This window comes from Salvelinus alpinus, chromosome 38 (assembly GCF_045679555.1).
Source record: "Salvelinus alpinus chromosome 38, SLU_Salpinus.1, whole genome shotgun sequence".
Classification (NCBI taxonomy): domain Eukaryota; kingdom Metazoa; phylum Chordata; class Actinopteri; order Salmoniformes; family Salmonidae; genus Salvelinus; species Salvelinus alpinus.
Window position 1 is genome coordinate 1,139,345 of NC_092123.1, and position 13,530 is coordinate 1,152,874.

Consider the following 13,530-nt stretch of genomic DNA (forward strand, 5'->3'; position numbering starts at 1 on the left):
CCTTGGGAAGGGATGACCTTATCAATATCTCTGCCTGCAAACATTCTGTTTCCTTCTGAAGGATGCTCCAACGGCACACACACATCAACATCCCTCCCTGCCTACAAACCTTATCTGTTACATTCTGAAGGATGCTCCATGTATAGTGTTCCATGAAGGTGACATTGGTGGTTACACACACACACAGGCACACACAGATTACATTGATGCATATGGGTGATACACACACACACACACACAATGGAATAGTGCGCCTGATTTTCCCCCAAGCCATGTTCCCTGTGACGCAAAGTAATTTACGTACATGAGTGACATAAGTACAGCGTGTGTGTGCGCACTCAAAGCTCCAAAGCATCTAGTTTGTTACCTGTCCAGTTCAACCTGCTCCAGGTGTGGTGGTGGCATGGATACAGTGACCAGGTAAGACCATACATGACTGCCTGTCCCAAATGGCATCCTATTCCCTTCATAGTGCACTAGTTTTGACCAGGGCCCATAGGGCTCTGGTCAAAAGTAGTGCACTACAGTATGGTAGGGAATAGGGACATTTGGGACGGTGATTACGAGAAATCTCACTCATCACAGGGCTTCATCTAGATGTGATGGTTGCTATGTTTCGCCCCCACCTCCTTAGTTACTACCCAACTGCTACAATACCTTCAACTTCACACAGAGAAAGAAGCGGATTATGATCAGGGATCATTTCAGCTATTCTTTTCAGTTTAATTGGAATTTCGATCGATTTTTGTTATGAGAGATGATCTTAAAGTTGGCATATTCATTTTGCATTCTAGCACATGAAGACATGTTTTAAACCCTCTCAGTGTAAATGACTGAAGTGTTGAGCATTATGCAGTCCATTTCAGTGCTCAAAACACAATGACTATAGTTTAAGCATAGCCTTCATGTAGTTAATGTATTACACTGTTATTTAACTTAACATAATTATTCATTTGATAATCGGTCAAGGAAAAGCAAAGATTAATGAGTGTGATCGACAGTGTGTGCAACTTGTGCCGTGCTGCTGATATCCCACTAGCTGACTGTATTCAGTTTGACTGTGTTTCTCCAGAGCTCCGAGGAAAGCATCAGTTGACAGTTTCAAGCTACCCCTAGCTGAATTGATTCTACTATGGGGCCGCTCGAAATGCAGCAGTGTATGGCGGGGGTCTGCGATGTTACGTCCTTCTTTAACCAACCCCTTTAAACAAACAGAACTCGTCGAAATAAAAATTAAGCCTATTCGTCTTCTTTGTTGTTTATTTTAGACTTTATAGTAGTCCGAATTAAAGTTGAGCAGCCAATGGTTAAGAATTCAATGTTTCGTCAAATATGCTCCCCCACCCCTGTTCTTGGAAATAGTATATTCCACAATTTATTCCAGGCAAAGACTGACAGTTTTTTGGGTCACAGAACGGCTGTTGAAGTCACCAGTTTACCCTCCCCCCGCCATAATAAGGAATTAGTACATTTTAGATAACGAAAATGTTCGTGGACTGAGGGAGAAAGCGTGTTGACATGTCTGCCCATTTCTACTGAATAAAAAGGTTTTTGCCATCTTTTTTAAAAGGCTTTAATGTTTTCTTGTTTTTCTCTAGTCTACCACATCCACCTTTCCTTTATTTAATTAAAACATGTATTTCACCTTTATTTAACCAGGTAGGCCAGTTGAGAACAAGTTCTCATTTACAACTGCGACCTGGCCAAGATTAAGCAAAGCAGTGCGACAAAACAACAACACAGAGTTACACATGGAATAAACAAATGCACAGTCAATAACACAATAGAAAAATATGTATACAGTGTGTGCAAATGAAGTAAGGAGGTAAGGCAATAAATAGGCCAATAGTGGAGAAGTAATTCCAATTTAGCAATTAACACTAGAGTGATAGATGTGCATATGAAGATGTGCAAGTAGAAATACTGGTGTGCAAAATATCAGAAAAACAAATATGGGATGAGGTAGGTAGTTGGTTGGATGGGCTATTGACAGATGGGCTGTGTACAGCTGCAGCGATCGGTAAGCTGCTCTGACAGCTGATGCTTAAAGTTAGTGAGGGAGATATAAGTGATATAACTTCAGTGATTTTTGGAACTGGAAGGAAAGGAGGTGCTGGCTTTGGGGATGACCAGTGAAATATACCTGCTGGAGCGCGCGCTACGGGTGGGTGTTGCTATGGTGACCAGTGAGCTAAGATAAGGCGGAGCATTACCTAGCAAAGACTTATAGATGACCCGGAGTCAGTGGGTTTGGCAACGAATATGTAGAGAGGGCCAGCCGAGGAGAGCATACAGGTCGCAGTGGTGGGTAGTATATGGCACTGTGATAGACAGCATCCAATTTGCTGAGTAGAGTGTTGGAGGCTATTTTGTAAATGACATCGCCGAAGTCAAGGACCGGTAGGATAGTCAGTTTTACGAGGGTATGTTTGGCAGCATGAGTGAAGGAGGCTTTGTTACGAAATAGGAAGCCGATTCTAGATTTAATTTTGGATTGGAGATGCTTAATATGATGCTTAATATCAGTCTGGAAGGAGAGTTTACAGTCTAGCCAGACACCTAGGTATTTATAGTTGTCCACATATTCTAAGTCAGAACCGTCCAGAGTAGTGATGCTAGTCGGGCAGGCGGGTGCGGGCAGCGATCGGTTGAAGAGCATGCATTTCGTTTTGCTAGCATTTAAGAGCAGTTGGAGGCCACGGAAGGAGTGTTGTATGGCATTGAAGCTCGTTTGTAGGTTTGTTAACACAGTGTCCAAAGGGCCAGATGTATACAGAATGGTGTCTGCGTAGAGGTGGATCAAAGAATCGCCCGCAGCAAGAGCGACATCATTGATATATACAGAGAAAAGAGTCGGTCCGAGAATTGAACCCTGTGGCGCCGAATTGAGACTGCCAGAGGTCCGGACAACAGGCCCTCCGATTTGACACACTGAACTCTATCTGAGAAGTAGTTAGTGAACCAGGCGAGGCAGTCATTTGAGAAACCAAGGCTGTTGAGTCTCCCGATAAGAATACGGGGATTGACAGAGTCGAAAGCCTTGGCTAGGTCGATGAAGACGGCTGCACAATATTGTCTTTTATCGATGGCGGTTATGATATCGTTTAAGACCTTGAGCGTGGCTGAGGTGCACCCGTGACCAGCTCGGAAACAGGATCGCATTGCGGAGAAGGTATGGTGGGATTCTAAATGGTCGGTGATCTGTTTGTTCACTTGGCTTTCGAAGACTTTAGAAAGGCAGGGCAGGATGGCTATAGGTCTGTAACAGTTTCGGTCTAGAGTGTCTCCGCATTTGAAGAAGGGAATGACCACGGCCGCTTTCCAATCTTTAGGAATCTCAGATGATATGAGAGGTTGAACAGACTAGTAATAGGGGTTCCAACAATGGCGGTAGAGAATTTTAGGGAGAGAGGGTCCAGATTGTCTAGCCCAGCTGATTTGTAGGGATCCAGATTTGGCAGCTCAGCTGTCTGGATTTGGGTGAAGGAGAAGCGGGGGGGGGGGGGGGGGCTTGGGGCAGTTGCTGCGGGGGGTGCAGAGCTGTTGGCCGGGGTTTGGGTAGCGAGGTGGAAAGCATGGCCAGGCGTGGAGAAATGCTTATTGAAGTTCTCGATTATCGTGGATTTATCTGTGGTGACAGTGTTTCCTAGCTTCAGTGCAGTTGACAGCTTGGAGGAGGTGCTCTTATTCTCCATGGACTTTAGAGTGTCCCAAAACTTTTTGGAATTAGTGCTGCAGGATGCAAATTTCTGTTTGAAAAAGCTAGCATTTGCTTTCCTAACTGACTGTGTACTGTATATTGGTTCCTGACTTCCCTGAAAAGTTGCATATCGCTGGGACTATTTGATGCTAGTGCAGTACGCCACAGGATGTTTTTGTGCTGGTCAAGGGCAGTCAAGTCTGGAATGAAGTAAGGGCTATATCTGTTCTTAGTTCAAAATGTTTTGAAATGGGCCTGCTTATAAAGATGGTGAGGAAAGCACTTTTAAAGAACAACCAGGCATCCTCTATTGATGGGATGAGGTCAATATCCTTCCAGAATACCCGGGCCAGGTCGATTAGAAAGGCCTGCTCGCAGAAGTGTTTTAGCGAGCGTTTGACAGTGATGAGGGGTGGTCGTTTGACCGCGGACATTTAACTGACGCAGGCAATGAGGCAGTGATCGCTTAGATCCTGGTTGAAAACAGCAGAGGTGTATTTAGAGTGCAAGTTGGTCAGGATGATATCTATGAGGGTGCCCAAGTTTACGGATTTGGGGTTGTACCTGGCAGGTTCCTTGATAATTTGTGTGAGATTGATGGCATCTAGCTTAGATTGTAGGACGGCCGGGGTGTTAAGCATATCCCAGTTTAGGTCACCTAACAGTACAAACTCTGACGATAGATGGGGGTCAATCAATTCGCATATGGTGTCCAGGGCACAGCTGGGAGCTGAGGGGGGTCTATAACAAGTGGCAACAGTGAGGGACTTATTTCTGGAGAGATGGATTTTTAAAAGTAGAAGCTCAAACTGTTTGGACATAGACCTGGATAGTATGACAGAACTCTGCAGGCTATCTCTACAGTAGATTGCAACTCTGGCCCCTTTAGCAGTTCTATATCGACAGAAAATGTTGTAATTTGGAATGAAAATTTCAGAATTTTTGGTGGCCTTCCTAAGCCACGATTCAGACACGGCTAGGACATCAGGGTTGGCGGAGTGTGCTAAAGCAGTGAATAAAGCAAACTTAAGGAGGAGGCTTCTGATGTTAACATGCATGAACCCAAGGCTTTTACAGTTAGGGGTTGCATCTCTGCAGGCGCCAGTTAAGCTAGGTGCGGTCTCCGCAAGTGTGGGGGGTGGGACAAAGGAGCTATCTGAGGCATGTTGAGCAGGACTAGGGGCACCGCAGTAAAATTAAACAATGAGAGCTGTCCTAAACAACAGTATACAAGGCATATTGACATTAGAGAGAGGCATAAAGCAATCACAGGTGTTGATTGGGAGAGCTAAGACAACAACGGGTAAACAGCTAAGACAACAACAACGAGTAAATGGCGATGAATGGGCAGAGAGGGTCAGTTAGCTACACACAGGGCCTGAGTTCGAGGCTGGGGCCGACAGATAAACAAAATGAAGTACCGTGTTAATGAACAGTCCAGCAGGCATCAGCTGTGTAGCCGAGTGATCATAGGGTCCAATGAGCAGCAATAGATGAAACAGGGAGCCGTTCGGTAGTCGTTACTAGGCTAGGCGAGCGGGAGACACGGCGTTCAGAAAGCTTGCGGGCTGGGGCTAGCAGATGGGTCTTCACCGACATCCACGACGCAGAGGCTGGTTGAGAGCACATCGGCCGAATTACGTCAGCAGACTAGCAAACAAGTCGTGATGGATCAGCGGGGCTCCGTGTTGACAAAGGGTCCAGGCCAATTGGCAAGAGAGGTATTGTAGTTGGTGTACTTCGTTTGCTAGCCGAGAGATGGGCCTAGCTCGAGGCTAACTGGTGCTTGCTTCTGGACAAGGGCGTTAGCCACAATAGCTACTTGGTAGCAGCTAGCTAGCTGCGATGATCCGGTGTAATGGTCCAGAGCTTGCGACAGGAATCCGGTGATGTAGTGAAAAAAACTGTATCGCGCTGTGCAGACTGGCAGGTATTATCCGGGCTATCGCGGCTGGTGTCTGAGCTAAAGGTAAAGACCGCTATTAGTGGCTAACAATGACTAAATAGCTAGTAGCTAATTAGCTGGCTAGCTTCTGATGGCTAGCCTCTGATGGAGGTTCCTGTTATAAGATCTAAAAAAAAATAGCAGATCCGTACCACATTGGGTGAGGCGGGTTGCAGGAAGGTATATTTAATCCGAAAATGGAAAAAAGAGATTGAAATGTATACAAAAAAAATTGAAAAAAACCCGGAATATTTACATGGGACGAAAACAAACACGTCTTACTGCTACGCCATTTTGGATCAGTTTCGTTGTGAAAATGTAGGCCTGCCTATGCTGTAACACATTTATCATGAAGTATATTATAATAGAGTAATTCCAGTGCATGCCGTCTTAGTGATGTGAACTGATTGTCATGTTGTCGTTTTATTTTCTCCAGAATAAAAAAAAGAAAAGACAAACAGAAGAGATTGAATAATAACATGTTGGACAATTATTATCAATAATGGAAAACTCTCTATCCCTCTTTCCGTCTCTCTCTCTCCCCATATCCTGTACTGTACATATGGCTGGTAACACAACAGTGGTGGCAGTTAAGGGAGAAGGACTAGTGACACTTGACTCTACAGGTCCTATGTAGCCATTCATCAAATCAAATTTGATTAGTCACATGCGCCGAATAAAATGCTTACTTACGAGCCCCTAACCGACAGTGCAGTTTCAAAAAATACAGATAAGAATAAGAGATAAAAGTAACAAGTTATTAAAGAGGAGCAGTAAAAAAATAACAATATATACAGGGGGGTGCCGGTACAGAGTCAATGTGCGCGGGCACAGGTTAGTTGAGGTAGTATGTACATGTAGGTAGAGATAATTAAAGTGACTATGCATAGATGACAACAGAGAGTGCCACTGGTGTGGAGAGGGGAGGCAATGTGAATAGTCTGGGTAGACATTTGACTAGACGTTCAGGAGTCTTATGGCTTGAGGGTAGAAGCTGTTTAGAAGCCTCTTGGACCTAGACTTGGCGCTCCGGTATCGCTTGCCATGTGGCAGCAGAGAGAACAGTCTATGACTACGGTGGCTGGAGTCTTTGACAATTTTTAGGGCCTTCCTCTGACACTGTCTAGAGGTCCCGGATGGCAGGAAGCTTGGCCCCAGTGATGTACTGTGCCATTCACACTACCCGCTGTAGTGCCTTGCGGTCGGAGGCCGAGAAGTTAGAATACCAGGCAGTGATGCAACCAGTCAAGATTAGTTCAATGGTGCAGATGTAGAACCTTTTGAGGATCTGAGGACCCATGCCAAATCTTTTCAGTCTCCTGAAGGGGAATAGGTTTTGTCATGCCCGCTTCACGACTGTCATGGTGTGCTTGGACCATGTTAGTTTGTTGGCAATGTGGACACCAAGGAACTTGAAGCTCTCAACCGGCTCCACTGCAGCCCCGGTCGATGAGAATGGGGGTGTGCTCTGTTCTCTTTTTCCTGTAGTCCACAATCATCTCCTTTGTCTTGATCACGTTGAGGGAGAGGTTGCTGTCCTGGCACCACACGGCCAGGTCTCTGACCTTCTCCCTATAGACTGTCTCGTTGTTGCCGGTGATCAGGCCTACCACTGTTGTGCCATCGGCAAATTTAATGATGAGGTTGGAGTCGTGCCTGGCCGTGCAGTCATGAGTGAACAGAGAGTACAGGAGGAGGCTTCGTACGCACCCCTGAGGGGCCCCTGTGTTGAGGATCAACGTGGTGGACGTGTTGTTACCTAACCTTACCACCTGGGGGTGGCCCGTCAGGAAGTCCAGGATCCAGTTGCAGAGGGAGGTGTTCAGTCCCAGGGTCCTTAGCTTATTGATGAGCTTTGAGGGCACTATGGTGTTGAACGCTGAGCTGTAGTCAATGAATAGCATTCTCACATAGGTGTTCCTTTTGTCCAGGTGGGAAAGGGCAGTGTGGAGTGCAATTCATACAATAATTATAATGCTTTATCACAGGTCAAGATCTGGAAGATAGCATACATACTCACGGTGTGTGTGTGTGTTTACTAAAACAATACAGTGAATCCCCAGGACCAATAAAGCATTAGTGTAGTTAAGATCTGATTATCCCCTATGGGGCTTCTGTGGTTATTGACGATTATGTTTTTCATGTTGCTACAGTGCGAACCTTAAAGGCTCCAACATATTTTTAGCTTAAAAGCACCAACAGGGCTCATTTTGACCCCAAATTTGTAATGATTGCAAAGAGACACTGTCTGTCAAGCAGTAACACAAATATAAATAGTTTAAACACACACAAGTAAATGGTTTATATTTCCCTCAAATAAGTGTATAGTATTGCAGTTGAAGCGCCCTCTAGTCGCTTCATCGGTGGAATGTTATTCATATTTTTCATAATTAATAAACATGATTAAATTTGTCACGAAAATCCGGTGTTTCTATGTCAAACGGTTTTGCTATATTTCAGTCTTATGTGATGTATATAAAGTCTAATATTGGGATGCAAACTCTAAATGTAATACATTTCAACTCTATATCTGACATGGTACAGGTGTCTTATTTTTAAGCCCACAACCATGTGTGTGAAGGTGTATACTTTTGTTTCAAAGAAGATTTGTTTAAGACTACCAAGAAACACTCTGTGACCTTGATTTAGCTCACTGCAGTAAAAGGTTTAAATAAAGAAATGCACACATTTATAGTCAAAGTTGATCTTTCAAAACATACGTTTGAATGTTTTTCATGTTTTGAACAGATATGTGGATACATTTCACCCAGCCACTTTGACATTTGTCTGTTATTCAAAGTGTTGTGTTTCTGTGATACTCAGAGGCTGAGAAATTGACGATTGAGCTAATCTGACATACTGACACGATTTAAAATGGCCAACGATACAGTCACATGTGCCATCAGACTTTGAGCTCTAACTTTGGAACGCCACGGGCTGTCAACTCAGTTCTAATTACATCTGAAACATGACACTCTGGACTTGGTATGGAGACATTGACTAGAAGAATGTGCATTAACATTTTTCTTTTTTTATAAAACAAATTGTTGTTCATGTTGCTTTCATGTCTCCCACACCTAATAATCGTTAGAACCTTTGTAATCTACATTAGATTTTGACAAACAATTGATAAACCTTTAAAGCAAAATATAAAGATGAATGTTTTATTCACCACATCTGAATAGAACGTAATAGAACCTAATAGAATAGAGCAGGTATGTACAAGTGCTTTGTGATGTCTGCAGTAGATCCTGCTGAACAGCTAGAATGGACCCATTATGGCTAACACTGGATTAACGTCATCCTTCACCGTGAGCTGTGTATGTACCCCCGTTAGCTAATGATGAGGATCATATGTGGAGTCAGCACAGAAACACTAAACAATTTACTTTCCCCACCACCACCACACACACAAACATCCTCGGCCTTAAACCCCTCGTCAGTGAGTTAAACACTACTCCTTGGGGAGGTAGAGTACAGCCCTGCCACCGTGTGTGTTAGAGATAGGTGGATGTGGTGGTGAATGGTGGGAGAGGCGAGGAGAGAGAGAGACGGAGAGAGAGCAGGAGGTATGGAGTGCGCAGAGGGAGAGGGACAGCAGTATAGAACGAGAAAGACAGAGAGAGAAAAGAGAGGTTTAGAGGCCCACAGAGGGGTAGAGGGGCCCTGTAGTTCTGGCAGAGGGGCGAGACTGTCAACAACGCATGTATCAAAACCCCCAGACAACATACTCCATATACACACACACACAGCCCCTGTTTTTGGTGTGTGTACGTACATAACACTGCATGTGACACCAAGAGCCGAGGTAAGACAAACATAATGCCAAGCATAACCTTCTCTACTGGAGAGAGTGGGGGAGGAAGAAGGAGAGAGAGGGGTGAGGGAGAAGCAGCGAGAGAGAGGGATAAGGAGAGAAAGGGGGAGGAAGAAGGGGAGAGGGGGAGGAAGAAGCAGAAAGATGGGAGAGGGTGAAGGAGAGAGAGCGGGAGGGAGCAAAGAGAGGGGAGAGAGGGGGAGAAGGATAGAAGGGGGGAGGAGAGAGAGCGGGAGAAGGGGAGAGAGGGGGGGAGAAGGATAGAAAGGGGGAGGAGAGAGGGGAAGGGAGAAGGAATGAGAGGGGGAGGGAGGGAAAAGGGGGGAGGGAGAAGGAGAGAGACGGGCGAGGGAGAAGGATAAAAAGGGCAGGAAGAAGGGTAGAGAGGGGGAGAGAATGAGAGAGAGGGGGGAGGGAGAATGGGAAAGATGGGAGAGGGAGTGGGAGGGGAGAGAGGGAAAGCGGTAAAGAGAGAGAACATTTAGAGAGAGATTAGAAGGGGGGATAGAATAGAACATTATTTATTCAGTCAACAAACATACCTCGGAAAGTAGTTATGTGGTCATTTTACCTAAAACCATTTAGACATTTCGGGAATAAAGCAATATCAAGACATTACCAGATAACCATTGCAGTAAGAGTTTGATTGAATTCAACATTTAAATAAAATAGTGTTAAAACCTGAGAACATCAGTGTACTCCTGTCTGTGTAGTAGCAGAGCACACCACAGTCTGTGTTCCTTTAATGAAAAAACTGTGTTCCGGGTGTGTGTGTGAGTGCATGTGTACGTACGTGTGAGTGCGTGCCACTGTTAAAACCCTTCTTTAAGAGGACATGCAATCTGGATCCTATTTAACATCCATGTGTTTTTATTTCAGGGCTCTTAGGTCAGATGTACTTGACTCTGCTCCAACTGTTTAAAAGTTTGCCATTATTGACACACAGTATCAAAACTTTAGAGGTGGTATTTGACATTCTGATCCTAAAGCATGTACATGCATGTATGTGTGTGTGTGTGTTTGTGTGCCTACGGGTATGATATGACTGTACAGAGTTGTGTTCTGTCAGAAATAGGGCAGGTTAGGTCATAGACAGTTTCATAAGCCCAGTCTGACCTCTTTATACAGACACACACAATCTCTCTCTCCCTCTCTTTCTTTCTCTCCTTTAATCTCTCAGAATATTAGTCAACTCGCTCAAATTCCCACATCTCTCTCTCCCTCTGGATCCCCTTTGTTTTCCACTGGCTGATTACAACCACGCTGATACGATTCATATCTACACGTAACAAAAATATAAACGCAACATGTAAAGTGTAGGTGCCATGTTTCATGAACTGAAATAAAAGATCACAGAAATGTTCCATACGCACAAAAAGCTTATTTCTCTCAAGTTGTGCACAAATTTGTTTACATCCCTGTTAGTGAGCATTTCTCCTTTGCCAAGATAATCCATCCATCTGACAGGTGTGGCATATCAAGAAGCTGATTAAACAGCACACTCATTACACATGTGCACCTTGTGCTGGGGACAATAAAAGGCCACTCTAAAATGTGCAGTTTTGTCACACAACACAATGCCACAGATGTCTCAAGTTTTGAGAGAGCCTACAATTGGAATGCACATTGCAGGAATGTTCACCAGAGCGGTTGCCAGAGAATTCAACGTTAATTTGTTTTAGAGAATTTGGCAGTACGTCAAACTGGCCTCATAACCGCAGACCACGTGTAACTACACCAGCCCAGGACCTCCACATCCGACTTCATCACCTGCGGGATCGTCTGAGGGGAGAAGGAGCTGAGGAGTATTTCTGTCTGTAATAAAGCCCTTTTTGTGGGGAAAAACTCATTCTGATTGGCTGGGCCTGGTTTCCCATTAGGTGGGCCTGGTTTCATGTGAAATCCATAGATTAGTGCCTAATTCATTTATTTCAATTGACTGATTTCCTTATATGAACTGTAACTCAGCTAAATCTTTTAAATTGTTGCATGTTGCGATTTATATTTTTGTTCAATATAAAACAACAGCAGCCTGACATTTTAGTTTCTGGAAATATGGTCCACCTATATGTTGTGGTGCTAAAACCCATGTACTTACATGGTAATTAGCAGGTAATCATTAGCGAGTAATTAGCATGAGCAGGTAAGGTGTACATACAGTCCAGGTACACATTGTTGCAAAACACCTACAACTGATATACCTGTTTGCAGCTTGCACAACGAGTGGGGAGGATGGAGAAGAAGAATGAATGAATGGGAGACAAGGGGAGAGGAAAGAAGAGGAGAGAAGAAGAGGCTGAAAAAGCAAGGAGAGGCAGCGTCATACAGAGGCAGTGGTTGTCTGTGGTTTTCCCCTCAGACAGTTAAAATAGGGGCGTAGAGAAACCAGGCAGTATGATCTTTCGAGAGATTACATTTCTATAGAGATAGAACGTATTCAGAGAAAACAGAGATTAGAGAGATACAGGAGCAGGTAGACATTTCCCTTAACTCTAAGGCTGTGTTTACACAGGCAGGCCAATTCTGATCTTCTGCCCAATTATTTGCAAAATAGCTCTTTTGATTGCTCAAAAGACCAATTAGTAGAAAAATAATCTGAATTGGGCTGCATGTGTAAACGCAGCCTAGCTGGTCCTAGGTCAGACACTTGTTCAGTCCTGTTAATGGTTATGTTTAGAATGTGAGGTCGGGTAACCTGATCCTAGATCTGTAGTTAAAGTGCTAACTTCTATTCTGAGGGATAGTAGAACTATCAGGTATCAGGAAGTGTGAGAAGCAAAATAGTTAACCACATATATTAAATGTGCTACTACTGAAACCACCACACGCTCTACTAGCTAGCTTGTGGTATTGACACACTCATGTCAGAGCCATGTTCCAGTAACCTCCTTCTTTCTTACTACAGTATTGAAACGAGGCCCAAGTCTTTGAGATGAAGCCATCTATAGGAATCCAGTGAGTACTGATCTAGAAATCCAACAAACAGCCTAATTGGTGAGTCAAACGGCCTCATTCAATTAGCAATGAAACATGTGAATGTAATATTCTGAGAGGGCCTCTTCAGGAGTGATTGAAAATACAGGTCTGGCTCGACTGAACACAACCTGTTTGGAGTGTGTATGAGATGTGTATGTGCGCGTGTGTACATTAGGGTGAATACCTCTGAATTCCAGGAGTGGAGTTGATTTATAATTACCCTAACGAATCATCCTACCCTATCAGAAATATACACACATACACACACACAGGCACACTCCCTCAACAGTATGTGTGTTCTGAGAGGTATGTGGGCTCAGACCAATCGATACTGATGCTATGATGAGACAGTGATAGAGTTTGTGGTCTAGAGCGGAGTAGATACAAACACACTCTCCCTCACTCTCTTCCCTATTGGAGCAACACAAGCACACTGACAGGTCTGCCTAGCTAGACTGGGTTTGTGTGTCCTAGCTCTGCACTCTCTCTTCTCTTTCCCCCTTTTTTGGACAATGTGTTTGCTTATGTGTGTCCTGTAGAAAACAGTGGAGGTGGCTAACCCCAAGAATGACACATGCATGCGCACACACGCATGCAGTCAGTGTGTCCTTCCCACAGATGAGCAACATTTAAACAGAACACTTCGCTCCTGCACACACACACACACACACACACACACACAGCCACTGCACTGGCACTCACACACATTCTTAAAGGGACAGGACACACACACATCCCTCTACTTCATACTTGGTATACATGTACACATTTTATGAATAATTCCCTCACACGACACATGGGCTGTGTTTAGACAGGCACCCCAATTCTGATCTGTTTATCTCCACTAAATTGGTCCTTTCACCAAACAGATCAGCTCTGAAAAAGATCTGATGTGATTTGTAAAAAGACCAATTAGTGGGAAAATGATCAGAATTTGGCTTACTGTGTAAACACAGCCATAGAACTATATCTAAACAGGACACGCAGAGCTGTAATATACCATTCCTGGCTGGAACATACCTTACAGAGCACACAGTTCCATAAGGGCACAGTAGGGTACTGTTAAAAGAGGTATGTTAGTGCTGTGCTATA